This window comes from Grammomys surdaster, unplaced genomic scaffold (genome assembly GCF_004785775.1).
Source record: "Grammomys surdaster isolate TR1022 unplaced genomic scaffold, NIH_TR_1.0 193, whole genome shotgun sequence".
Classification (NCBI taxonomy): domain Eukaryota; kingdom Metazoa; phylum Chordata; class Mammalia; order Rodentia; family Muridae; genus Grammomys; species Grammomys surdaster.
The window spans coordinates 6,743,424-6,750,264 of record NW_021604638.1 but is presented as its reverse complement, the minus strand read 5'-3'; positions in this window follow the sequence as shown (position 1 = coordinate 6,750,264).

Here is a 6,841-nt window from a genome sequence, read left to right as displayed (position 1 = left end):
ACAGGTGTACCTTCAATCCCGGAACTCAGACTCGGGAGGCAGAGGCAAGATCTCTGTGGGTTCTGGGCCAGCTAGGTCTGCACGTGACACAAAAAATAAGGTGGACGAACATATACACACACATATACACACACACACATACACGCACACACATACACACACAAACACACATACACACACAAACACACATACACACACACACATACACACACACACATACACACACATACACACACACATACACACACACGCACACGCACACCCCGCGGCAGCCATTTGCTCCTTACGTGCTCTTTGCTGTTCTTGTTTTCTATTATTGAACTTCATTCCTGCATCTGGCTCTTGCCGTGCTTGCTTCACCTTGCTTGTATGCTCAGGATTTAGGAATTTCTCTATCTTCCCCAGTTTACTGTAACAAATCCTTCACTGTTCTTTATCCCTCCTCTTCCTACTTCTTAATTATAACCTCACCTAAATTTGGTTTTTTGTTTGTTTTTGTTTGTTTGAGACAAGGTTTGTCTGTGTAGCCCTGGCTGTCCTGGAACTCACAGAGATCTGCCTCTGCCTCTTAAGTGCTGGGATTAAAGGCGTGCACCACTACCTCCTGGCTTTATTTTTTTTTTTTAAGTCTTTGCTTCTGTTTATGTGTACAGATGTGCATCTGTGTGTGTGTGTGCGCCGTGTGCACCGTGTGTACTGTGTGTACTGTGTGTACACTGTGTACCGTGTGCAGTGCCCATGGAGGCCAGAAGAAGGAATCAGATCCTCTTGAACTGGAGTTACAGTTGTAAGCCACTGTGTGGGTGCTGGGAATTGAACTTGAGACCTCTGGAAGAACAGTCAGTGCTCTTAGCTACCTCTCCAGCCCTATCTTGCTTGTTTATCTACAGCGGTTATTGATGTCAGAGGGGCCTGTGGCCTTAATTGGCTCCTATAATGGCTATGCAGCACTGTCCAGAGGCCGTGGTGGTTGTCACTGTTAATATTCTACTCCGGGGTGAGACAGGGTTTACACCAGGCACCCTGAGCACAAAAGTACATACTGCCACTTCACATTCCACACGAACGCTGCAAATTCCTTAACGGAAGGAATATTATTGATTAAAAAATAAACCAGGCAGCTGGACAGTGGTGGTGCACACCTTTGAGGCCAGCACTCAGGAGGCAGAAGCAGGCAGATCTCTGTGAGTTGAGGATAGCCTGGTCTACAGAGCAAGTTCCAGGACAGCCAGGGCTACAAAGAAACCCTGTCTTGAAAAAGAAAAGAGGAAAAGAAACTCCAAAAACCAAGAGAACATAATTCTTGCAAAAGGTACTAACCCTTCAGTAACGGCATCAAGTGAGAGTAAGTTAGACGAGTCCTAGACAAAGAAAGTAACGATTCTAATTACGTTCAGTGACACAAACGGCTGAAGGGACTAGGAAACCGGCAGAGAACACGAGGGAATGAGGAGATGGGAATGTCAAGAAGACCCTGTGATGTGCTGGAAATAAAAACTGCAACAAGTCCAGTAGAAACAAAGCAAACAAAACAGCCCCGGGAAGTCTCGGGCACAGGGAGGCTCCCTGAGATCTACCTTCCGTGAACAAGAGAGGGTGTCTGAGCTTAAAGACGAGGTGGAGAATCTCTTGAGTTACATGTTTGTAAGGAGATTCTCATCCTTAAAGCATTTAGACATTTGTAAGAGACATTTGCTAAAGAATCATAACAGGTAGCCGGGCGGTGGTGGCACACGCCTTTAATCCCAGCACTTGGGAGGCAGAGACAGGTGGATTTCTGAGTTCGAGGCCAGCCTGGTCTACAGAGTGAGTTCCAGGACAGCCAGGACTACACAAAGAAACCCTGTCTCCAAAAAACCAAAAAACCAAAAAAAAAAAAAAAAAAGAATCATAACAGGAAATTCCCCAAAGTTAGGAAAACCCAGGTACAGGAGGCATTTAGGACACCAGGCAAGAAGTAAAAAGCTCCTCCTCCTAGGATGATTGGAACAACACCCAATTCCAAAGGAGTGAAACTAAGGGGCTGGAGAGGTGGCTCAGTAACCTGGTTAAGCATACTGGCTGCTCTTTTAGAGGACCTGGGTTCAATTCCCAGCAACCACATGGTGGCTCACAACCATCTGTAATTCCTGTTCCAGGGGATCCTGAAGTGGAAGTTTCTGGTTATGTCCTGTGATGCAGAGGACATCACATGCTGTCTTGCTGAGGCAAACTCACGTGGTGTTTTGCTGAGGTAAGACCTGTAGGAAGACACGTGATGTTTGGAGAGAGTATACACAGGACCCAGTGGACAGTGACTGGGTACTCGCACAGCTAGCCTTGCAATGTTTCATTGGCCTTGCGTCTTCTCTGATCTGCACGTCATTGAGAGAGGCACAGCAGAGAACTTCTCCTGGAGTCCTGACTAGTTCTGGTGGCTTCTGCTGACTCACGCCAATTCCCTGGAGGCCTGGCTGTTTCTGCTGGATTGTGCCCCCACTGCTGATTCGTGTTTGGTGTCCTGACACTACTGAACTGGACTGCTATAACAGTTTGTATCCTGACAAACGGAGATTGCAATCGCCCCAAAGAACTACTCCTAAACAGGTCCCCACATCCCCTTGTCCTATTTACCATCTTTTCTCTCCTACCTTTGGACGGCGGGCTGGAAGAGGGAGGCAGGTCAAAGAGTTTGAGAACCCTTAATAAAGTAGGTTTTAAAAACCCTAATCCTACAGGATCCAATGCTCCTTTCTCATCTCCACAGGCAATCAACACAGAAGTGCTACACAGACATGCCAGCAAAACATCCCGTGCATGTAAAATACAGGAAATAAAATAAGAAAATAAGAATGCAACAGACTTACAGAGGAAGCAAGCTAAGCAATGCTCCAGGCTACAGAGGATAACAACAGTCAAGACTGACAGTGGGGGATGGGAGGTAGGGTGAAGGCAGGGGGCTGGGGAGATGTCTCAGTGGTTAATAACACTGGCTGCTCTTCCAGAGGACCCAGGTTCAATTCTCGACGCCCACCCACCCACCCACATAGCAGCTTACAACTATTTGCAGAGGATCCAACACCCTCAAACATGCAGGCAAAATACCAATGCACATAAAAATTTAAAAATTAAGTTAAAAAAAAATCATTGGTAGTGGGTCTCCTGAGTAAGCGTTCCCAAAGGTCCCAGATATGGCCTGAAACGTCTTTTTGTGTGGTGGTGGTGAGGGGGGTCCAAAGGAAGCACCAAGTGTAGTGACACACCCCTTTTCCCCTCTACCCACTTCTGTTCTTGGGAAGCAGAGACAGGTAAATCTGTTAGTTGAAGGCCAGCCTAGTCTACCTAGTGAGTTCCAGGACAGCCAAAGGTATAGAGTGAGACTCTGACCCATAAAAATAAAGAAAAGAGAGGAGGGAGAAGGGGCAGGTTAGTAAAGGTGTAGTTTGAGTGGCTTTCTATTTTAATTGATGGATAACCACTTCCTCTACTGGGCATGTCCTGATGTCCACAATGCATCTGATTTTAGTCACATGCACACCTAATTATAATAGGCATACAACAGTGAGTAGGGCCCTACTTAGAAGATGAATAGAAGACACAGTGCTCCTTTAGTGCACAAGTCCAGGCTGGATAGGCCCTTCTGTTCCTAGTAGCTAGTTACCTGAGAATACACTTGGACAGAAACCATCCAAATTTGATTATTACCAGAGGTGGGGAGACTTAGTCTGTCATTCAAAGATGAGAGTCTGGTAACTTAATAGAGACAGGGAAAGGAGGGTCCTGAGGTTTCTGGGTACACTGTTTAGAGAGGGGTGTGTGTGCACAGTACATGTAGAAGAAGTTGGGCTGCCAATGCATTCTCATGGGAAAGCATGCACCCCAAATCAGACGGGTGTCGGGCCATGACTGTATTTTGCTTGCTTCCTCCAAAAGTGACAAGAGAGAAATACCAAGCCACACATAAAGGCAGGGCCATCAGAACAACACAAGGTCATTTAAATTAAACCTGAAGAACATATTTCAATTTCTGTGCACCGATGCATGTCTGATGTGTGAGTGAGCCTCCATGTGGGCGCTGGAAATCAAACCTGGGTCCTTTGCAAGAACAACAAGGGCTCTTATCCACTGAGTCAACTCTCTAGCCTGTATTTCAATTCCAGAAAGAGAACTGTCAACCCAGAGTACTATACCCAGCAAAGATATCTACAATAATTGAAAGAAGAAGAAAACAAAACAAAAGGAAAAAACCCAATGTCAGCAACCCTTTGGGAAAATATCAGAAGGAAGACACCATCACCAGTTGCCACGAAGACTACATACTCCGGGAACTTGTGGCCACTGAGTCCACGCTACAGAGGGTGGATACTGGCAGGAACCCTGCAGACTGAAGAGAAAACATGCTGACTCTCAAGGCCACAGGAAAGACTGAACCACACAGAACAACGACAGTTCAGCAAGAAAGCTTGAAGAAAAAAAATCACACACAACATGATCAGCAAAATGGCAGCAATCCAAAGGCAGCCCTCAGTGGTGGCTGAATCCATGGTCTGGATTCTCCAATCAAAAGACACAGATTCACCGGCCAGACCAAAATCAGGAGCCACCTGTTGTCTCTGAGAAGCACACATCACCGCAAACAGTCCTTAGGGAGATACAGAGCATTTTCCAAGGAGACAGACTTGGGAACAAGCCTTCTGCCGTCTGACAAAATGGACTTCTAAGCTAGACGGAAAAGGTAAAGTCTAGACGACATTTTGCTTCTGAACTCTTGCATCTGAACAGAGCAGCCTTAGCACAAATACAAGAGCTCTGGTGATCTCCGTTAGACAGGATGGACCAGGAGCAGGAGGCAGAAGAAGAGCATCCTGAGGACAGGCTGATGGAGCAGGAGCAGCCTGGGCAAGGCTCAGGTAGCAGGAAACATGGGGGTCACAGCTGGGGAATAAACAGTTGAACATAGACAAACAGTTTAGGGGTAATCGCTCAGTAACTGTGCCAAAGCGGGTTAAATAAATCAATAGAACTATGTTTTGGCCGGGCAGTGGTGGCACAGGCCTTTAATCCCAGCACTTGGGAGGCAGAGGCAGGTGGATTTCTGAGTTGGAGACCAGCCTGGTCTACAGAGTGAATTCCAGGACAGCCAGGGCTACACAGAGAAACCCGTCTTGAAAAACCAAAAAACCAAACAAACAAACAAACAAAAAAAAACTATGTTTCGACTACTGTGGGGCTGGCCGGGTCATATTAAGAAGTAATAGAGGCATTAACTATCTTACAACACTGGAGGACGGGGAGGTGCTGTGAGACACTGTTAGATATGACTCGGCTCCCACTCAACAGCAGCAGTGGTGACCAGTGAGAACTTACTACAAAGCCAAAGATGCCCTCAAAACATAGCAATGGTCCAAACAACCCTGCTTGCTTGGGGCGGGCAGATAGGTGTGTTCTAGGCCAAGTTGATAGACTGGCCCTGTGGCTCAGTGTCATCCCAAGGCCAAGCTGAGGTGGGGTCTGCTTCCATGTGCAAGGCACGTCACCCCTTGGTTCTCTAGTTGTCATCTGGCCTGCATTGACCCTTTACTTCATTGACACTGGCAACATGGAAGCCAAGTCAGGGCACCAGGGAGAGGTGAGGTGACAGCCCTCTCCACTTGTAGCAAGTCACTGGATCCTGCTGGCCTCCAAGGAACGCACTTATACAAGGACATGGGCAGTGGGAGCAAGGGTTGTCGAGAGACAACAAATACATCATAACAAGTCACACCCGACCCCGTGTCCACACTGGGCTGACCATGCCCTCCTTAAAACATTCGAAGGAAGGAGGACCAGCGTGATGCCACCACTGTTCTCGGAAACAAAAGAAGTCTGGAGTTCAGGGCGCTCCGTGGTTACCTTGGAGGCCTAGCTGAAAGCACAGACTCCAGGCTGGGAAGATGACTCACTTCCTAAAGTTCTGGGCATAAGGGTCAAGTTCAGGCCCCAGATCATGTAGTACACAACTGTATATGGTGGTGCAGTTATTACCTTAGTGCTGGGAAGGCAGAGACAAGAATCCCTGGGCCCAGAGGCCAGCCCACCTAGCCTCAAGAACAACTGTGAAGGATGGGCGTGGTGGTGCACATCTTTGCTGGCAGGCGTATCTCAGTGAGTTCAAGCCGGCCTGGTCTACAAAGCAAATTCCAGGACGACCAGGGCAATATAGAGAGACCTTGTCCCCATACAAAACCAAGGTGATCCCAGTATGGTGGGACTTGCCTTAAATCCAAGCACTCAGGAAACAGGCAGGAGGATTTCTGTAAGTTCTAAGACAGCCAGGGCTACACAGAGAAACCCTGTCTCAAAAAACCAAAAAAAAAAAAAGTCAAAACAGAACACAAACAAGAGAGATGGCACCTAAGGACGCTCCAGGTTGTCCTCCTGACACCATGAGGTTGACTCCTCATACATGGTCACATGTACCTGCACATGCATACAGAAAACGCATGTTGCCAGATGTGATGGTTTGTATATTCTTGGCCCAGGGAGTGGCACTATTAGGAGGCGTGGCCTTGTTGGAGTAGGTGTGTCACTGTGGGCCTGGGCTTTAAGACCCTCATCCTAGCTGCCTGGAAACCAGCCTTCTCCCAGCAGCCTTCAGATGAACATGTAGAGCCTTCTCAGCTCCTCCTGCACCATGCCTGCCTGGATGCTGCCATGTCCCCGCCCTGATGATAATGGACTGAACCTCTGAACCTGTAAGTCATCCCCAATTAAATGTTGTCTTTTGTTTGTTTGTTTTTTGAGACAGGGTTTCTCTGTGTAGCCTTGGCTGTCCTGGAACTCACTCTTTAGACCAGGCTGGCCTCAAACTCAGAAATCTTCC